Raw genomic sequence first — 14,859 nt, forward strand, 5'->3', positions numbered from 1 at the left:
TTTACTGTCAATTTTAAAAGAAGTGTCCCCTTCTTGACGTTGCTGGTCGTCAAGGACACCAATGTCTGTGTGTATGATGGATGTGCATAGTAGTATATATTACTGTCCATTTCTGGTAGGGATTTGGCTATGTATGGCAATGTCTAGTGATAGCTGTGTGTTTCTCACACGGAAAGGCATGCCCAGCGCTGACGTTTAAGCGTGTGAGTGTTTCAACTTGGATGAGAGCTGGGGTATGCCCTCCACTGTACAGCCTGTTATTTTGCCGTGTTGCTTTCAGCCAATCCTCGGTAGTATAGTGGTCAGTATCCCCGCCTGTCACGCGGGAGACCCGGGTTCAATTCCCGGCCGGGGAGATGTACGTTTTTTTTTACTGTCAATTTTAAAAGAAGTGTCCCCTTCTTGACGTTGCTGGTCGTCAAGGACACCAATGTCTGTGTGTATGATGGATGTGCATAGTAGTATATATTACTGTCCATTTCTGGTAGGGATTTGGCTATGTATGGCAATGTCTAGTGATAGCTGTGTGTTTCTCACACGGAAAGGCATGCCCAGCGCTGACGTTTAAGCGTGTGAGTGTTTCAACTTGGATGAGAGCTGGGGTATGCCCTCCACTGTACAGCCTGTTATTTTGCCGTGTTGCTTTCAGCCAATCCTCGGTAGTATAGTGGTCAGTATCCCCGCCTGTCACGCGGGAGACCCGGGTTCAATTCCCGGCCGGGGAGATGTACGTTTTTTTTTACTGTCAATTTTAAAAGAAGTGTCCCCTTCTTGACGTTGCTGGTCGTCAAGGACACCAATGTCTGTGTGTATGATGGATGTGCATAGTAGTATATATTACTGTCCATTTCTGGTAGGGATTTGGCTATGTATGGCAATGTCTAGTGATAGCTGTGTGTTTCTCACACGGAAAGGCATGCCCAGCGCTGACGTTTAAGCGTGTGAGTGTTTCAACTTGGATGAGAGCTGGGGTATGCCCTCCACTGTACAGCCTGTTATTTTGCCGTGTTGCTTTCAGCCAATCCTCGGTAGTATAGTGGTCAGTATCCCCGCCTGTCACGCGGGAGACCCGGGTTCAATTCCCGGCCGGGGAGATGTACGTTTTTTTTTACTGTCAATTTTAAAAGAAGTGTCCCCTTCTTGACGTTGCTGGTCGTCAAGGACACCAATGTCTGTGTGTATGATGGATGTGCATAGTAGTATATATTACTGTCCATTTCTGGTAGGGATTTGGCTATGTATGGCAATGTCTAGTGATAGCTGTGTGTTTCTCACACGGAAAGGCATGCCCAGCGCTGACGTTTAAGCGTGTGAGTGTTTCAACTTGGATGAGAGCTGGGGTATGCCCTCCACTGTACAGCCTGTTATTTTGCCGTGTTGCTTTCAGCCAATCCTCGGTAGTATAGTGGTCAGTATCCCCGCCTGTCACGCGGGAGACCCGGGTTCAATTCCCGGCCGGGGAGATGTACGTTTTTTTTTACTGTCAATTTTAAAAGAAGTGTCCCCTTCTTGACGTTGCTGGTCGTCAAGGACACCAATGTCTGTGTGTATGATGGATGTGCATAGTAGTATATATTACTGTCCATTTCTGGTAGGGATTTGGCTATGTATGGCAATGTCTAGTGATAGCTGTGTGTTTCTCACACGGAAAGGCATGCCCAGCGCTGACGTTTAAGCGTGTGAGTGTTTCAACTTGGATGAGAGCTGGGGTATGCCCTCCACTGTACAGCCTGTTATTTTGCCGTGTTGCTTTCAGCCAATCCTCGGTAGTATAGTGGTCAGTATCCCCGCCTGTCACGCGGGAGACCCGGGTTCAATTCCCGGCCGGGGAGATGTACGTTTTTTTTTACTGTCAATTTTAAAAGAAGTGTCCCCTTCTTGACGTTGCTGGTCGTCAAGGACACCAATGTCTGTGTGTATGATGGATGTGCATAGTAGTATATATTACTGTCCATTTCTGGTAGGGATTTGGCTATGTATGGCAATGTCTAGTGATAGCTGTGTGTTTCTCACACGGAAAGGCATGCCCAGCGCTGACGTTTAAGCGTGTGAGTGTTTCAACTTGGATGAGAGCTGGGGTATGCCCTCCACTGTACAGCCTGTTATTTTGCCGTGTTGCTTTCAGCCAATCCTCGGTAGTATAGTGGTCAGTATCCCCGCCTGTCACGCGGGAGACCCGGGTTCAATTCCCGGCCGGGGAGATGTACGTTTTTTTTTACTGTCAATTTTAAAAGAAGTGTCCCCTTCTTGACGTTGCTGGTCGTCAAGGACACCAATGTCTGTGTGTATGATGGATGTGCATAGTAGTATATATTACTGTCCATTTCTGGTAGGGATTTGGCTATGTATGGCAATGTCTAGTGATAGCTGTGTGTTTCTCACACGGAAAGGCATGCCCAGCGCTGACGTTTAAGCGTGTGAGTGTTTCAACTTGGATGAGAGCTGGGGTATGCCCTCCACTGTACAGCCTGTTATTTTGCCGTGTTGCTTTCAGCCAATCCTCGGTAGTATAGTGGTCAGTATCCCCGCCTGTCACGCGGGAGACCCGGGTTCAATTCCCGGCCGGGGAGATGTACGTTTTTTTTTACTGTCAATTTTAAAAGAAGTGTCCCCTTCTTGACGTTGCTGGTCGTCAAGGACACCAATGTCTGTGTGTATGATGGATGTGCATAGTAGTATATATTACTGTCCATTTCTGGTAGGGATTTGGCTATGTATGGCAATGTCTAGTGATAGCTGTGTGTTTCTCACACGGAAAGGCATGCCCAGCGCTGACGTTTAAGCGTGTGAGTGTTTCAACTTGGATGAGAGCTGGGGTATGCCCTCCACTGTACAGCCTGTTATTTTGCCGTGTTGCTTTCAGCCAATCCTCGGTAGTATAGTGGTCAGTATCCCCGCCTGTCACGCGGGAGACCCGGGTTCAATTCCCGGCCGGGGAGATGTACGTTTTTTTTTACTGTCAATTTTAAAAGAAGTGTCCCCTTCTTGACGTTGCTGGTCGTCAAGGACACCAATGTCTGTGTGTATGATGGATGTGCATAGTAGTATATATTACTGTCCATTTCTGGTAGGGATTTGGCTATGTATGGCAATGTCTAGTGATAGCTGTGTGTTTCTCACACGGAAAGGCATGCCCAGCGCTGACGTTTAAGCGTGTGAGTGTTTCAACTTGGATGAGAGCTGGGGTATGCCCTCCACTGTACAGCCTGTTATTTTGCCGTGTTGCTTTCAGCCAATCCTCGGTAGTATAGTGGTCAGTATCCCCGCCTGTCACGCGGGAGACCCGGGTTCAATTCCCGGCCGGGGAGATGTACGTTTTTTTTTACTGTCAATTTTAAAAGAAGTGTCCCCTTCTTGACGTTGCTGGTCGTCAAGGACACCAATGTCTGTGTGTATGATGGATGTGCATAGTAGTATATATTACTGTCCATTTCTGGTAGGGATTTGGCTATGTATGGCAATGTCTAGTGATAGCTGTGTGTTTCTCACACGGAAAGGCATGCCCAGCGCTGACGTTTAAGCGTGTGAGTGTTTCAACTTGGATGAGAGCTGGGGTATGCCCTCCACTGTACAGCCTGTTATTTTGCCGTGTTGCTTTCAGCCAATCCTCGGTAGTATAGTGGTCAGTATCCCCGCCTGTCACGCGGGAGACCCGGGTTCAATTCCCGGCCGGGGAGATGTACGTTTTTTTTTACTGTCAATTTTAAAAGAAGTGTCCCCTTCTTGACGTTGCTGGTCGTCAAGGACACCAATGTCTGTGTGTATGATGGATGTGCATAGTAGTATATATTACTGTCCATTTCTGGTAGGGATTTGGCTATGTATGGCAATGTCTAGTGATAGCTGTGTGTTTCTCACACGGAAAGGCATGCCCAGCGCTGACGTTTAAGCGTGTGAGTGTTTCAACTTGGATGAGAGCTGGGGTATGCCCTCCACTGTACAGCCTGTTATTTTGCCGTGTTGCTTTCAGCCAATCCTCGGTAGTATAGTGGTCAGTATCCCCGCCTGTCACGCGGGAGACCCGGGTTCAATTCCCGGCCGGGGAGATGTACGTTTTTTTTTACTGTCAATTTTAAAAGAAGTGTCCCCTTCTTGACGTTGCTGGTCGTCAAGGACACCAATGTCTGTGTGTATGATGGATGTGCATAGTAGTATATATTACTGTCCATTTCTGGTAGGGATTTGGCTATGTATGGCAATGTCTAGTGATAGCTGTGTGTTTCTCACACGGAAAGGCATGCCCAGCGCTGACGTTTAAGCGTGTGAGTGTTTCAACTTGGATGAGAGCTGGGGTATGCCCTCCACTGTACAGCCTGTTATTTTGCCGTGTTGCTTTCAGCCAATCCTCGGTAGTATAGTGGTCAGTATCCCCGCCTGTCACGCGGGAGACCCGGGTTCAATTCCCGGCCGGGGAGATGTACGTTTTTTTTTACTGTCAATTTTAAAAGAAGTGTCCCCTTCTTGACGTTGCTGGTCGTCAAGGACACCAATGTCTGTGTGTATGATGGATGTGCATAGTAGTATATATTACTGTCCATTTCTGGTAGGGATTTGGCTATGTATGGCAATGTCTAGTGATAGCTGTGTGTTTCTCACACGGAAAGGCATGCCCAGCGCTGACGTTTAAGCGTGTGAGTGTTTCAACTTGGATGAGAGCTGGGGTATGCCCTCCACTGTACAGCCTGTTATTTTGCCGTGTTGCTTTCAGCCAATCCTCGGTAGTATAGTGGTCAGTATCCCCGCCTGTCACGCGGGAGACCCGGGTTCAATTCCCGGCCGGGGAGATGTACGTTTTTTTTTACTGTCAATTTTAAAAGAAGTGTCCCCTTCTTGACGTTGCTGGTCGTCAAGGACACCAATGTCTGTGTGTATGATGGATGTGCATAGTAGTATATATTACTGTCCATTTCTGGTAGGGATTTGGCTATGTATGGCAATGTCTAGTGATAGCTGTGTGTTTCTCACACGGAAAGGCATGCCCAGCGCTGACGTTTAAGCGTGTGAGTGTTTCAACTTGGATGAGAGCTGGGGTATGCCCTCCACTGTACAGCCTGTTATTTTGCCGTGTTGCTTTCAGCCAATCCTCGGTAGTATAGTGGTCAGTATCCCCGCCTGTCACGCGGGAGACCCGGGTTCAATTCCCGGCCGGGGAGATGTACGTTTTTTTTTACTGTCAATTTTAAAAGAAGTGTCCCCTTCTTGACGTTGCTGGTCGTCAAGGACACCAATGTCTGTGTGTATGATGGATGTGCATAGTAGTATATATTACTGTCCATTTCTGGTAGGGATTTGGCTATGTATGGCAATGTCTAGTGATAGCTGTGTGTTTCTCACACGGAAAGGCATGCCCAGCGCTGACGTTTAAGCGTGTGAGTGTTTCAACTTGGATGAGAGCTGGGGTATGCCCTCCACTGTACAGCCTGTTATTTTGCCGTGTTGCTTTCAGCCAATCCTCGGTAGTATAGTGGTCAGTATCCCCGCCTGTCACGCGGGAGACCCGGGTTCAATTCCCGGCCGGGGAGATGTACGTTTTTTTTTACTGTCAATTTTAAAAGAAGTGTCCCCTTCTTGACGTTGCTGGTCGTCAAGGACACCAATGTCTGTGTGTATGATGGATGTGCATAGTAGTATATATTACTGTCCATTTCTGGTAGGGATTTGGCTATGTATGGCAATGTCTAGTGATAGCTGTGTGTTTCTCACACGGAAAGGCATGCCCAGCGCTGACGTTTAAGCGTGTGAGTGTTTCAACTTGGATGAGAGCTGGGGTATGCCCTCCACTGTACAGCCTGTTATTTTGCCGTGTTGCTTTCAGCCAATCCTCGGTAGTATAGTGGTCAGTATCCCCGCCTGTCACGCGGGAGACCCGGGTTCAATTCCCGGCCGGGGAGATGTACGTTTTTTTTTACTGTCAATTTTAAAAGAAGTGTCCCCTTCTTGACGTTGCTGGTCGTCAAGGACACCAATGTCTGTGTGTATGATGGATGTGCATAGTAGTATATATTACTGTCCATTTCTGGTAGGGATTTGGCTATGTATGGCAATGTCTAGTGATAGCTGTGTGTTTCTCACACGGAAAGGCATGCCCAGCGCTGACGTTTAAGCGTGTGAGTGTTTCAACTTGGATGAGAGCTGGGGTATGCCCTCCACTGTACAGCCTGTTATTTTGCCGTGTTGCTTTCAGCCAATCCTCGGTAGTATAGTGGTCAGTATCCCCGCCTGTCACGCGGGAGACCCGGGTTCAATTCCCGGCCGGGGAGATGTACGTTTTTTTTTACTGTCAATTTTAAAAGAAGTGTCCCCTTCTTGACGTTGCTGGTCGTCAAGGACACCAATGTCTGTGTGTATGATGGATGTGCATAGTAGTATATATTACTGTCCATTTCTGGTAGGGATTTGGCTATGTATGGCAATGTCTAGTGATAGCTGTGTGTTTCTCACACGGAAAGGCATGCCCAGCGCTGACGTTTAAGCGTGTGAGTGTTTCAACTTGGATGAGAGCTGGGGTATGCCCTCCACTGTACAGCCTGTTATTTTGCCGTGTTGCTTTCAGCCAATCCTCGGTAGTATAGTGGTCAGTATCCCCGCCTGTCACGCGGGAGACCCGGGTTCAATTCCCGGCCGGGGAGATGTACGTTTTTTTTTACTGTCAATTTTAAAAGAAGTGTCCCCTTCTTGACGTTGCTGGTCGTCAAGGACACCAATGTCTGTGTGTATGATGGATGTGCATAGTAGTATATATTACTGTCCATTTCTGGTAGGGATTTGGCTATGTATGGCAATGTCTAGTGATAGCTGTGTGTTTCTCACACGGAAAGGCATGCCCAGCGCTGACGTTTAAGCGTGTGAGTGTTTCAACTTGGATGAGAGCTGGGGTATGCCCTCCACTGTACAGCCTGTTATTTTGCCGTGTTGCTTTCAGCCAATCCTCGGTAGTATAGTGGTCAGTATCCCCGCCTGTCACGCGGGAGACCCGGGTTCAATTCCCGGCCGGGGAGATGTACGTTTTTTTTTACTGTCAATTTTAAAAGAAGTGTCCCCTTCTTGACGTTGCTGGTCGTCAAGGACACCAATGTCTGTGTGTATGATGGATGTGCATAGTAGTATATATTACTGTCCATTTCTGGTAGGGATTTGGCTATGTATGGCAATGTCTAGTGATAGCTGTGTGTTTCTCACACGGAAAGGCATGCCCAGCGCTGACGTTTAAGCGTGTGAGTGTTTCAACTTGGATGAGAGCTGGGGTATGCCCTCCACTGTACAGCCTGTTATTTTGCCGTGTTGCTTTCAGCCAATCCTCGGTAGTATAGTGGTCAGTATCCCCGCCTGTCACGCGGGAGACCCGGGTTCAATTCCCGGCCGGGGAGATGTACGTTTTTTTTTACTGTCAATTTTAAAAGAAGTGTCCCCTTCTTGACGTTGCTGGTCGTCAAGGACACCAATGTCTGTGTGTATGATGGATGTGCATAGTAGTATATATTACTGTCCATTTCTGGTAGGGATTTGGCTATGTATGGCAATGTCTAGTGATAGCTGTGTGTTTCTCACACGGAAAGGCATGCCCAGCGCTGACGTTTAAGCGTGTGAGTGTTTCAACTTGGATGAGAGCTGGGGTATGCCCTCCACTGTACAGCCTGTTATTTTGCCGTGTTGCTTTCAGCCAATCCTCGGTAGTATAGTGGTCAGTATCCCCGCCTGTCACGCGGGAGACCCGGGTTCAATTCCCGGCCGGGGAGATGTACGTTTTTTTTTACTGTCAATTTTAAAAGAAGTGTCCCCTTCTTGACGTTGCTGGTCGTCAAGGACACCAATGTCTGTGTGTATGATGGATGTGCATAGTAGTATATATTACTGTCCATTTCTGGTAGGGATTTGGCTATGTATGGCAATGTCTAGTGATAGCTGTGTGTTTCTCACACGGAAAGGCATGCCCAGCGCTGACGTTTAAGCGTGTGAGTGTTTCAACTTGGATGAGAGCTGGGGTATGCCCTCCACTGTACAGCCTGTTATTTTGCCGTGTTGCTTTCAGCCAATCCTCGGTAGTATAGTGGTCAGTATCCCCGCCTGTCACGCGGGAGACCCGGGTTCAATTCCCGGCCGGGGAGATGTACGTTTTTTTTTACTGTCAATTTTAAAAGAAGTGTCCCCTTCTTGACGTTGCTGGTCGTCAAGGACACCAATGTCTGTGTGTATGATGGATGTGCATAGTAGTATATATTACTGTCCATTTCTGGTAGGGATTTGGCTATGTATGGCAATGTCTAGTGATAGCTGTGTGTTTCTCACACGGAAAGGCATGCCCAGCGCTGACGTTTAAGCGTGTGAGTGTTTCAACTTGGATGAGAGCTGGGGTATGCCCTCCACTGTACAGCCTGTTATTTTGCCGTGTTGCTTTCAGCCAATCCTCGGTAGTATAGTGGTCAGTATCCCCGCCTGTCACGCGGGAGACCCGGGTTCAATTCCCGGCCGGGGAGATGTACGTTTTTTTTTTACTGTCAATTTTAAAAGAAGTGTCCCCTTCTTGACGTTGCTGGTCGTCAAGGACACCAATGTCTGTGTGTATGATGGATGTGCATAGTAGTATATATTACTGTCCATTTCTGGTAGGGATTTGGCTATGTATGGCAATGTCTAGTGATAGCTGTGTGTTTCTCACACGGAAAGGCATGCCCAGCGCTGACGTTTAAGCGTGTGAGTGTTTCAACTTGGATGAGAGCTGGGGTATGCCCTCCACTGTACAGCCTGTTATTTTGCCGTGTTGCTTTCAGCCAATCCTCGGTAGTATAGTGGTCAGTATCCCCGCCTGTCACGCGGGAGACCCGGGTTCAATTCCCGGCCGGGGAGATGTACGTTTTTTTTTACTGTCAATTTTAAAAGAAGTGTCCCCTTCTTGACGTTGCTGGTCGTCAAGGACACCAATGTCTGTGTGTATGATGGATGTGCATAGTAGTATATATTACTGTCCATTTCTGGTAGGGATTTGGCTATGTATGGCAATGTCTAGTGATAGCTGTGTGTTTCTCACACGGAAAGGCATGCCCAGCGCTGACGTTTAAGCGTGTGAGTGTTTCAACTTGGATGAGAGCTGGGGTATGCCCTCCACTGTACAGCCTGTTATTTTGCCGTGTTGCTTTCAGCCAATCCTCGGTAGTATAGTGGTCAGTATCCCCGCCTGTCACGCGGGAGACCCGGGTTCAATTCCCGGCCGGGGAGATGTACGTTTTTTTTTACTGTCAATTTTAAAAGAAGTGTCCCCTTCTTGACGTTGCTGGTCGTCAAGGACACCAATGTCTGTGTGTATGATGGATGTGCATAGTAGTATATATTACTGTCCATTTCTGGTAGGGATTTGGCTATGTATGGCAATGTCTAGTGATAGCTGTGTGTTTCTCACACGGAAAGGCATGCCCAGCGCTGACGTTTAAGCGTGTGAGTGTTTCAACTTGGATGAGAGCTGGGGTATGCCCTCCACTGTACAGCCTGTTATTTTGCCGTGTTGCTTTCAGCCAATCCTCGGTAGTATAGTGGTCAGTATCCCCGCCTGTCACGCGGGAGACCCGGGTTCAATTCCCGGCCGGGGAGATGTACGTTTTTTTTTACTGTCAATTTTAAAAGAAGTGTCCCCTTCTTGACGTTGCTGGTCGTCAAGGACACCAATGTCTGTGTGTATGATGGATGTGCATAGTAGTATATATTACTGTCCATTTCTGGTAGGGATTTGGCTATGTATGGCAATGTCTAGTGATAGCTGTGTGTTTCTCACACGGAAAGGCATGCCCAGCGCTGACGTTTAAGCGTGTGAGTGTTTCAACTTGGATGAGAGCTGGGGTATGCCCTCCACTGTACAGCCTGTTATTTTGCCGTGTTGCTTTCAGCCAATCCTCGGTAGTATAGTGGTCAGTATCCCCGCCTGTCACGCGGGAGACCCGGGTTCAATTCCCGGCCGGGGAGATGTACGTTTTTTTTTACTGTCAATTTTAAAAGAAGTGTCCCCTTCTTGACGTTGCTGGTCGTCAAGGACACCAATGTCTGTGTGTATGATGGATGTGCATAGTAGTATATATTACTGTCCATTTCTGGTAGGGATTTGGCTATGTATGGCAATGTCTAGTGATAGCTGTGTGTTTCTCACACGGAAAGGCATGCCCAGCGCTGACGTTTAAGCGTGTGAGTGTTTCAACTTGGATGAGAGCTGGGGTATGCCCTCCACTGTACAGCCTGTTATTTTGCCGTGTTGCTTTCAGCCAATCCTCGGTAGTATAGTGGTCAGTATCCCCGCCTGTCACGCGGGAGACCCGGGTTCAATTCCCGGCCGGGGAGATGTACGTTTTTTTTTACTGTCAATTTTAAAAGAAGTGTCCCCTTCTTGACGTTGCTGGTCGTCAAGGACACCAATGTCTGTGTGTATGATGGATGTGCATAGTAGTATATATTACTGTCCATTTCTGGTAGGGATTTGGCTATGTATGGCAATGTCTAGTGATAGCTGTGTGTTTCTCACACGGAAAGGCATGCCCAGCGCTGACGTTTAAGCGTGTGAGTGTTTCAACTTGGATGAGAGCTGGGGTATGCCCTCCACTGTACAGCCTGTTATTTTGCCGTGTTGCTTTCAGCCAATCCTCGGTAGTATAGTGGTCAGTATCCCCGCCTGTCACGCGGGAGACCCGGGTTCAATTCCCGGCCGGGGAGATGTACGTTTTTTTTTACTGTCAATTTTAAAAGAAGTGTCCCCTTCTTGACGTTGCTGGTCGTCAAGGACACCAATGTCTGTGTGTATGATGGATGTGCATAGTAGTATATATTACTGTCCATTTCTGGTAGGGATTTGGCTATGTATGGCAATGTCTAGTGATAGCTGTGTGTTTCTCACACGGAAAGGCATGCCCAGCGCTGACGTTTAAGCGTGTGAGTGTTTCAACTTGGATGAGAGCTGGGGTATGCCCTCCACTGTACAGCCTGTTATTTTGCCGTGTTGCTTTCAGCCAATCCTCGGTAGTATAGTGGTCAGTATCCCCGCCTGTCACGCGGGAGACCCGGGTTCAATTCCCGGCCGGGGAGATGTACGTTTTTTTTTACTGTCAATTTTAAAAGAAGTGTCCCCTTCTTGACGTTGCTGGTCGTCAAGGACACCAATGTCTGTGTGTATGATGGATGTGCATAGTAGTATATATTACTGTCCATTTCTGGTAGGGATTTGGCTATGTATGGCAATGTCTAGTGATAGCTGTGTGTTTCTCACACGGAAAGGCATGCCCAGCGCTGACGTTTAAGCGTGTGAGTGTTTCAACTTGGATGAGAGCTGGGGTATGCCCTCCACTGTACAGCCTGTTATTTTGCCGTGTTGCTTTCAGCCAATCCTCGGTAGTATAGTGGTCAGTATCCCCGCCTGTCACGCGGGAGACCCGGGTTCAATTCCCGGCCGGGGAGATGTACGTTTTTTTTTACTGTCAATTTTAAAAGAAGTGTCCCCTTCTTGACGTTGCTGGTCGTCAAGGACACCAATGTCTGTGTGTATGATGGATGTGCATAGTAGTATATATTACTGTCCATTTCTGGTAGGGATTTGGCTATGTATGGCAATGTCTAGTGATAGCTGTGTGTTTCTCACACGGAAAGGCATGCCCAGCGCTGACGTTTAAGCGTGTGAGTGTTTCAACTTGGATGAGAGCTGGGGTATGCCCTCCACTGTACAGCCTGTTATTTTGCCGTGTTGCTTTCAGCCAATCCTCGGTAGTATAGTGGTCAGTATCCCCGCCTGTCACGCGGGAGACCCGGGTTCAATTCCCGGCCGGGGAGATGTACGTTTTTTTTTACTGTCAATTTTAAAAGAAGTGTCCCCTTCTTGACGTTGCTGGTCGTCAAGGACACCAATGTCTGTGTGTATGATGGATGTGCATAGTAGTATATATTACTGTCCATTTCTGGTAGGGATTTGGCTATGTATGGCAATGTCTAGTGATAGCTGTGTGTTTCTCACACGGAAAGGCATGCCCAGCGCTGACGTTTAAGCGTGTGAGTGTTTCAACTTGGATGAGAGCTGGGGTATGCCCTCCACTGTACAGCCTGTTATTTTGCCGTGTTGCTTTCAGCCAATCCTCGGTAGTATAGTGGTCAGTATCCCCGCCTGTCACGCGGGAGACCCGGGTTCAATTCCCGGCCGGGGAGATGTACGTTTTTTTTTACTGTCAATTTTAAAAGAAGTGTCCCCTTCTTGACGTTGCTGGTCGTCAAGGACACCAATGTCTGTGTGTATGATGGATGTGCATAGTAGTATATATTACTGTCCATTTCTGGTAGGGATTTGGCTATGTATGGCAATGTCTAGTGATAGCTGTGTGTTTCTCACACGGAAAGGCATGCCCAGCGCTGACGTTTAAGCGTGTGAGTGTTTCAACTTGGATGAGAGCTGGGGTATGCCCTCCACTGTACAGCCTGTTATTTTGCCGTGTTGCTTTCAGCCAATCCTCGGTAGTATAGTGGTCAGTATCCCCGCCTGTCACGCGGGAGACCCGGGTTCAATTCCCGGCCGGGGAGATGTACGTTTTTTTTTACTGTCAATTTTAAAAGAAGTGTCCCCTTCTTGACGTTGCTGGTCGTCAAGGACACCAATGTCTGTGTGTATGATGGATGTGCATAGTAGTATATATTACTGTCCATTTCTGGTAGGGATTTGGCTATGTATGGCAATGTCTAGTGATAGCTGTGTGTTTCTCACACGGAAAGGCATGCCCAGCGCTGACGTTTAAGCGTGTGAGTGTTTCAACTTGGATGAGAGCTGGGGTATGCCCTCCACTGTACAGCCTGTTATTTTGCCGTGTTGCTTTCAGCCAATCCTCGGTAGTATAGTGGTCAGTATCCCCGCCTGTCACGCGGGAGACCCGGGTTCAATTCCCGGCCGGGGAGATGTACGTTTTTTTTTACTGTCAATTTTAAAAGAAGTGTCCCCTTCTTGACGTTGCTGGTCGTCAAGGACACCAATGTCTGTGTGTATGATGGATGTGCATAGTAGTATATATTACTGTCCATTTCTGGTAGGGATTTGGCTATGTATGGCAATGTCTAGTGATAGCTGTGTGTTTCTCACACGGAAAGGCATGCCCAGCGCTGACGTTTAAGCGTGTGAGTGTTTCAACTTGGATGAGAGCTGGGGTATGCCCTCCACTGTACAGCCTGTTATTTTGCCGTGTTGCTTTCAGCCAATCCTCGGTAGTATAGTGGTCAGTATCCCCGCCTGTCACGCGGGAGACCCGGGTTCAATTCCCGGCCGGGGAGATGTACGTTTTTTTTTACTGTCAATTTTAAAAGAAGTGTCCCCTTCTTGACGTTGCTGGTCGTCAAGGACACCAATGTCTGTGTGTATGATGGATGTGCATAGTAGTATATATTACTGTCCATTTCTGGTAGGGATTTGGCTATGTATGGCAATGTCTAGTGATAGCTGTGTGTTTCTCACACGGAAAGGCATGCCCAGCGCTGACGTTTAAGCGTGTGAGTGTTTCAACTTGGATGAGAGCTGGGGTATGCCCTCCACTGTACAGCCTGTTATTTTGCCGTGTTGCTTTCAGCCAATCCTCGGTAGTATAGTGGTCAGTATCCCCGCCTGTCACGCGGGAGACCCGGGTTCAATTCCCGGCCGGGGAGATGTACGTTTTTTTTTACTGTCAATTTTAAAAGAAGTGTCCCCTTCTTGACGTTGCTGGTCGTCAAGGACACCAATGTCTGTGTGTATGATGGATGTGCATAGTAGTATATATTACTGTCCATTTCTGGTAGGGATTTGGCTATGTATGGCAATGTCTAGTGATAGCTGTGTGTTTCTCACACGGAAAGGCATGCCCAGCGCTGACGTTTAAGCGTGTGAGTGTTTCAACTTGGATGAGAGCTGGGGTATGCCCTCCACTGTACAGCCTGTTATTTTGCCGTGTTGCTTTCAGCCAATCCTCGGTAGTATAGTGGTCAGTATCCCCGCCTGTCACGCGGGAGACCCGGGTTCAATTCCCGGCCGGGGAGATGTACGTTTTTTTTTACTGTCAATTTTAAAAGAAGTGTCCCCTTCTTGACGTTGCTGGTCGTCAAGGACACCAATGTCTGTGTGTATGATGGATGTGCATAGTAGTATATATTACTGTCCATTTCTGGTAGGGATTTGGCTATGTATGGCAATGTCTAGTGATAGCTGTGTGTTTCTCACACGGAAAGGCATGCCCAGCGCTGACGTTTAAGCGTGTGAGTGTTTCAACTTGGATGAGAGCTGGGGTATGCCCTCCACTGTACAGCCTGTTATTTTGCCGTGTTGCTTTCAGCCAATCCTCGGTAGTATAGTGGTCAGTATCCCCGCCTGTCACGCGGGAGACCCGGGTTCAATTCCCGGCCGGGGAGATGTACGTTTTTTTTTACTGTCAATTTTAAAAGAAGTGTCCCCTTCTTGACGTTGCTGGTCGTCAAGGACACCAATGTCTGTGTGTATGATGGATGTGCATAGTAGTATATATTACTGTCCATTTCTGGTAGGGATTTGGCTATGTATGGCAATGTCTAGTGATAGCTGTGTGTTTCTCACACGGAAAGGCATGCCCAGCGCTGACGTTTAAGCGTGTGAGTGTTTCAACTTGGATGAGAGCTGGGGTATGCCCTCCACTGTACAGCCTGTTATTTTGCCGTGTTGCTTTCAGCCAATCCTCGGTAGTATAGTGGTCAGTATCCCCGCCTGTCACGCGGGAGACCCGGGTTCAATTCCCGGCCGGGGAGATGTACGTTTTTTTTTACTGTCAATTTTAAAAGAAGTGTCCCCTTCTTGACGTTGCTGGTCGTCAAGGACACCAATGTCTGTGTGTATGATGGATGTGCATAGTAGTATAT

At 47.9% G+C, this 14,859-nt stretch overlaps 40 non-coding genes across 40 annotated transcripts; all 40 read left to right on the forward strand.

The window, feature by feature from the left end:
* Positions 1 to 284: 284 nt before the first annotated feature.
* Positions 285 to 356, forward strand: Trnad-guc (transfer RNA aspartic acid (anticodon GUC)). The gene has a single exon. It is a non-coding gene; the product is annotated as a tRNA-Asp (tRNA).
* Positions 357 to 653: 297 nt separating this feature from the next.
* Trnad-guc (transfer RNA aspartic acid (anticodon GUC)) lies at positions 654 to 725 on the forward strand. Its single transcript has one exon. It is a non-coding gene; the product is annotated as a tRNA-Asp (tRNA).
* A 297-nt stretch (positions 726 to 1,022) lies between these two features.
* On the forward strand, positions 1,023 to 1,094 carry Trnad-guc (transfer RNA aspartic acid (anticodon GUC)). The gene has a single exon. It is a non-coding gene; the product is annotated as a tRNA-Asp (tRNA).
* A 297-nt stretch (positions 1,095 to 1,391) lies between these two features.
* On the forward strand, positions 1,392 to 1,463 carry Trnad-guc (transfer RNA aspartic acid (anticodon GUC)). Its single transcript has one exon. It is a non-coding gene; the product is annotated as a tRNA-Asp (tRNA).
* A 297-nt stretch (positions 1,464 to 1,760) lies between these two features.
* On the forward strand, positions 1,761 to 1,832 carry Trnad-guc (transfer RNA aspartic acid (anticodon GUC)). Its single transcript has one exon. It is a non-coding gene; the product is annotated as a tRNA-Asp (tRNA).
* Positions 1,833 to 2,129: 297 nt separating this feature from the next.
* Trnad-guc (transfer RNA aspartic acid (anticodon GUC)) lies at positions 2,130 to 2,201 on the forward strand. The gene has a single exon. It is a non-coding gene; the product is annotated as a tRNA-Asp (tRNA).
* Positions 2,202 to 2,498: 297 nt separating this feature from the next.
* On the forward strand, positions 2,499 to 2,570 carry Trnad-guc (transfer RNA aspartic acid (anticodon GUC)). Its single transcript has one exon. It is a non-coding gene; the product is annotated as a tRNA-Asp (tRNA).
* Positions 2,571 to 2,867: 297 nt separating this feature from the next.
* On the forward strand, positions 2,868 to 2,939 carry Trnad-guc (transfer RNA aspartic acid (anticodon GUC)). The gene has a single exon. It is a non-coding gene; the product is annotated as a tRNA-Asp (tRNA).
* A 297-nt stretch (positions 2,940 to 3,236) lies between these two features.
* Positions 3,237 to 3,308, forward strand: Trnad-guc (transfer RNA aspartic acid (anticodon GUC)). Its single transcript has one exon. It is a non-coding gene; the product is annotated as a tRNA-Asp (tRNA).
* A 297-nt stretch (positions 3,309 to 3,605) lies between these two features.
* Trnad-guc (transfer RNA aspartic acid (anticodon GUC)) lies at positions 3,606 to 3,677 on the forward strand. Its single transcript has one exon. It is a non-coding gene; the product is annotated as a tRNA-Asp (tRNA).
* Positions 3,678 to 3,974: 297 nt separating this feature from the next.
* Positions 3,975 to 4,046, forward strand: Trnad-guc (transfer RNA aspartic acid (anticodon GUC)). Its single transcript has one exon. It is a non-coding gene; the product is annotated as a tRNA-Asp (tRNA).
* A 297-nt stretch (positions 4,047 to 4,343) lies between these two features.
* Positions 4,344 to 4,415, forward strand: Trnad-guc (transfer RNA aspartic acid (anticodon GUC)). Its single transcript has one exon. It is a non-coding gene; the product is annotated as a tRNA-Asp (tRNA).
* A 297-nt stretch (positions 4,416 to 4,712) lies between these two features.
* Trnad-guc (transfer RNA aspartic acid (anticodon GUC)) lies at positions 4,713 to 4,784 on the forward strand. The gene has a single exon. It is a non-coding gene; the product is annotated as a tRNA-Asp (tRNA).
* Positions 4,785 to 5,081: 297 nt separating this feature from the next.
* Trnad-guc (transfer RNA aspartic acid (anticodon GUC)) lies at positions 5,082 to 5,153 on the forward strand. The gene has a single exon. It is a non-coding gene; the product is annotated as a tRNA-Asp (tRNA).
* A 297-nt stretch (positions 5,154 to 5,450) lies between these two features.
* Positions 5,451 to 5,522, forward strand: Trnad-guc (transfer RNA aspartic acid (anticodon GUC)). The gene has a single exon. It is a non-coding gene; the product is annotated as a tRNA-Asp (tRNA).
* A 297-nt stretch (positions 5,523 to 5,819) lies between these two features.
* Positions 5,820 to 5,891, forward strand: Trnad-guc (transfer RNA aspartic acid (anticodon GUC)). The gene has a single exon. It is a non-coding gene; the product is annotated as a tRNA-Asp (tRNA).
* Positions 5,892 to 6,188: 297 nt separating this feature from the next.
* Trnad-guc (transfer RNA aspartic acid (anticodon GUC)) lies at positions 6,189 to 6,260 on the forward strand. Its single transcript has one exon. It is a non-coding gene; the product is annotated as a tRNA-Asp (tRNA).
* Positions 6,261 to 6,557: 297 nt separating this feature from the next.
* Trnad-guc (transfer RNA aspartic acid (anticodon GUC)) lies at positions 6,558 to 6,629 on the forward strand. The gene has a single exon. It is a non-coding gene; the product is annotated as a tRNA-Asp (tRNA).
* Positions 6,630 to 6,926: 297 nt separating this feature from the next.
* Positions 6,927 to 6,998, forward strand: Trnad-guc (transfer RNA aspartic acid (anticodon GUC)). Its single transcript has one exon. It is a non-coding gene; the product is annotated as a tRNA-Asp (tRNA).
* Positions 6,999 to 7,295: 297 nt separating this feature from the next.
* Trnad-guc (transfer RNA aspartic acid (anticodon GUC)) lies at positions 7,296 to 7,367 on the forward strand. Its single transcript has one exon. It is a non-coding gene; the product is annotated as a tRNA-Asp (tRNA).
* Positions 7,368 to 7,664: 297 nt separating this feature from the next.
* Trnad-guc (transfer RNA aspartic acid (anticodon GUC)) lies at positions 7,665 to 7,736 on the forward strand. Its single transcript has one exon. It is a non-coding gene; the product is annotated as a tRNA-Asp (tRNA).
* A 297-nt stretch (positions 7,737 to 8,033) lies between these two features.
* On the forward strand, positions 8,034 to 8,105 carry Trnad-guc (transfer RNA aspartic acid (anticodon GUC)). Its single transcript has one exon. It is a non-coding gene; the product is annotated as a tRNA-Asp (tRNA).
* Positions 8,106 to 8,402: 297 nt separating this feature from the next.
* On the forward strand, positions 8,403 to 8,474 carry Trnad-guc (transfer RNA aspartic acid (anticodon GUC)). The gene has a single exon. It is a non-coding gene; the product is annotated as a tRNA-Asp (tRNA).
* Positions 8,475 to 8,772: 298 nt separating this feature from the next.
* Positions 8,773 to 8,844, forward strand: Trnad-guc (transfer RNA aspartic acid (anticodon GUC)). Its single transcript has one exon. It is a non-coding gene; the product is annotated as a tRNA-Asp (tRNA).
* Positions 8,845 to 9,141: 297 nt separating this feature from the next.
* Positions 9,142 to 9,213, forward strand: Trnad-guc (transfer RNA aspartic acid (anticodon GUC)). The gene has a single exon. It is a non-coding gene; the product is annotated as a tRNA-Asp (tRNA).
* Positions 9,214 to 9,510: 297 nt separating this feature from the next.
* Trnad-guc (transfer RNA aspartic acid (anticodon GUC)) lies at positions 9,511 to 9,582 on the forward strand. Its single transcript has one exon. It is a non-coding gene; the product is annotated as a tRNA-Asp (tRNA).
* A 297-nt stretch (positions 9,583 to 9,879) lies between these two features.
* Positions 9,880 to 9,951, forward strand: Trnad-guc (transfer RNA aspartic acid (anticodon GUC)). Its single transcript has one exon. It is a non-coding gene; the product is annotated as a tRNA-Asp (tRNA).
* Positions 9,952 to 10,248: 297 nt separating this feature from the next.
* Positions 10,249 to 10,320, forward strand: Trnad-guc (transfer RNA aspartic acid (anticodon GUC)). Its single transcript has one exon. It is a non-coding gene; the product is annotated as a tRNA-Asp (tRNA).
* Positions 10,321 to 10,617: 297 nt separating this feature from the next.
* Positions 10,618 to 10,689, forward strand: Trnad-guc (transfer RNA aspartic acid (anticodon GUC)). The gene has a single exon. It is a non-coding gene; the product is annotated as a tRNA-Asp (tRNA).
* Positions 10,690 to 10,986: 297 nt separating this feature from the next.
* On the forward strand, positions 10,987 to 11,058 carry Trnad-guc (transfer RNA aspartic acid (anticodon GUC)). The gene has a single exon. It is a non-coding gene; the product is annotated as a tRNA-Asp (tRNA).
* A 297-nt stretch (positions 11,059 to 11,355) lies between these two features.
* On the forward strand, positions 11,356 to 11,427 carry Trnad-guc (transfer RNA aspartic acid (anticodon GUC)). The gene has a single exon. It is a non-coding gene; the product is annotated as a tRNA-Asp (tRNA).
* A 297-nt stretch (positions 11,428 to 11,724) lies between these two features.
* On the forward strand, positions 11,725 to 11,796 carry Trnad-guc (transfer RNA aspartic acid (anticodon GUC)). The gene has a single exon. It is a non-coding gene; the product is annotated as a tRNA-Asp (tRNA).
* Positions 11,797 to 12,093: 297 nt separating this feature from the next.
* Trnad-guc (transfer RNA aspartic acid (anticodon GUC)) lies at positions 12,094 to 12,165 on the forward strand. The gene has a single exon. It is a non-coding gene; the product is annotated as a tRNA-Asp (tRNA).
* A 297-nt stretch (positions 12,166 to 12,462) lies between these two features.
* On the forward strand, positions 12,463 to 12,534 carry Trnad-guc (transfer RNA aspartic acid (anticodon GUC)). The gene has a single exon. It is a non-coding gene; the product is annotated as a tRNA-Asp (tRNA).
* Positions 12,535 to 12,831: 297 nt separating this feature from the next.
* Positions 12,832 to 12,903, forward strand: Trnad-guc (transfer RNA aspartic acid (anticodon GUC)). Its single transcript has one exon. It is a non-coding gene; the product is annotated as a tRNA-Asp (tRNA).
* Positions 12,904 to 13,200: 297 nt separating this feature from the next.
* Positions 13,201 to 13,272, forward strand: Trnad-guc (transfer RNA aspartic acid (anticodon GUC)). The gene has a single exon. It is a non-coding gene; the product is annotated as a tRNA-Asp (tRNA).
* Positions 13,273 to 13,569: 297 nt separating this feature from the next.
* On the forward strand, positions 13,570 to 13,641 carry Trnad-guc (transfer RNA aspartic acid (anticodon GUC)). The gene has a single exon. It is a non-coding gene; the product is annotated as a tRNA-Asp (tRNA).
* A 297-nt stretch (positions 13,642 to 13,938) lies between these two features.
* Positions 13,939 to 14,010, forward strand: Trnad-guc (transfer RNA aspartic acid (anticodon GUC)). Its single transcript has one exon. It is a non-coding gene; the product is annotated as a tRNA-Asp (tRNA).
* Positions 14,011 to 14,307: 297 nt separating this feature from the next.
* On the forward strand, positions 14,308 to 14,379 carry Trnad-guc (transfer RNA aspartic acid (anticodon GUC)). The gene has a single exon. It is a non-coding gene; the product is annotated as a tRNA-Asp (tRNA).
* Positions 14,380 to 14,676: 297 nt separating this feature from the next.
* On the forward strand, positions 14,677 to 14,748 carry Trnad-guc (transfer RNA aspartic acid (anticodon GUC)). Its single transcript has one exon. It is a non-coding gene; the product is annotated as a tRNA-Asp (tRNA).
* The last annotated feature ends 111 nt before the right edge of the window (positions 14,749 to 14,859 follow it).

Source organism: Haliotis asinina, chromosome 9, assembly GCF_037392515.1.
Source record: "Haliotis asinina isolate JCU_RB_2024 chromosome 9, JCU_Hal_asi_v2, whole genome shotgun sequence".
Classification (NCBI taxonomy): domain Eukaryota; kingdom Metazoa; phylum Mollusca; class Gastropoda; order Lepetellida; family Haliotidae; genus Haliotis; species Haliotis asinina.